Source organism: Wasmannia auropunctata, unplaced genomic scaffold, assembly GCF_000956235.1.
Source record: "Wasmannia auropunctata unplaced genomic scaffold, wasmannia.A_1.0 LD336071.1, whole genome shotgun sequence".
In the NCBI taxonomy this organism is placed as follows: Eukaryota; Metazoa; Arthropoda; class Insecta; order Hymenoptera; family Formicidae; genus Wasmannia; species Wasmannia auropunctata.
Genome location: NW_012026819.1, coordinates 74,074 through 75,559, shown reverse-complemented (window position 1 = coordinate 75,559; position 1,486 = coordinate 74,074). Strand labels below are relative to the sequence as shown.

The following is a 1,486-nucleotide window of genomic DNA, read 5'->3' as shown; positions in this document are numbered from 1 at the left end:
ATATATATATATATACATATATATAAAATTCTGTTTTAATTTCATATAGTGGAAAAAAGTCACGTTTTTCCGTTATAGGCGTAGAATTCAGAGTTGATATGTCTTGAGTGTAATAAAAGACATCGTCCGCGTAACTGATACGACATTATCGAAATGGAAAAAAATTGGAAGAGACCGGATAATGAAGTTCATCGAACTGCCCGCGATTGAGAACCTCTCGGATATTCATATACATACGATTGACTCAAAAAATTATGAAACGCAATTAGATTCCTGTCGTATTGTAAATATTAAATCCATCAATTGCATATCGTCCACGTTATCGCGCGCGTTATTTGAAATACGCAGATTCGAGATTTAAAATAATTTTTAATTTTGTTTATCAAATCATATATGTATATCAATCACACGATATGTCAATCACAATGCAGTGTATTTAATACGATTATAATTGTAAAGATTATGTAGAAAGTGTAGTTATTATGACACGATCTTAAAAGAACAGTTGCGCTTGGTATTCATAGTCGGTTTTTATTTGAAGACTGTCTTAAGTATTAGGTTGCCAATACTCTGTGATTGGTTTATGACATTTTAAAATTAAACTTAAGATCATTCTAAATTTGTAAGAACTGATTATAACTATAACTGTCACATCTCAAGGCATTATCAAAAACATATAAATTTACACAGATAATTCTATTATTACGTTTGAGTATCTGTGTAAAATTTGAGCATAATTCTTTTAGACGCGATTGCACCAACGTTATTTTGATTTTAAGCGAGACTCAGAACTCTCTTTTTTCTCTCTTTCTTAAGTTTTAAAAAGAGAGAGAAACAGAGTTTTAAGTCTCGCTTAAGATTAAAATAACGTTGATGTAATCGGACCTTACTGATTTAAAAGTAGTTTAATTTTTTGTTTGTATTAATTCTTACATAAAATCGCTTTTTGTACTTATTTGCAAATTGTTGAGAAAGTAGCATTACAAATTACATTTTTCTACATATATATATAACTAATAAAACTGTAATAAATATTCGTGCAAAAATTTATTTGGGATCTATTCACTCGTTTAAAAATTATTTACCTAAAACTGTAGCAAAATATGGACATATATATATTGCACTGCATAATCAAGTTAATGTGAATTAAATTATGTTTGGTATAATTTTGTTTTTATGGTTGATTTCTCTCAGAGCGTCTTTATAATCAAAATTTTTTGTCGTTGATTATTATAGAAAAGGTATATTAATTATTAATATTTCCTTTCTTAAAAAAATTATGTTAAATAAAAAATTATGTTATTTTATGATAGTTGAATTCTTATGTAATGCAAAGATTTATCTTTATATTTATATTAAATTTATATTTCAAACAATATAAGCCTAAAAAACTTAGTTTTTTGATAATTTTTAGCTGGTATTATATAGCCTTAATATAAATTTTAAAGATTTGTTGCCAATTATATATATATATATATATATATAT

General features: G+C 25.8%; 1 protein-coding gene across 2 annotated transcripts in view; it reads right to left on the bottom strand.

Moving 5' to 3' along the window:
* The window catches only part of LOC105449818, a 28,595-nt gene that overhangs the window by 1,633 nt on the left and 25,476 nt on the right, over positions 1 to 1,486 (bottom strand). The gene's annotated exons all lie outside the window — the stretch shown is intronic.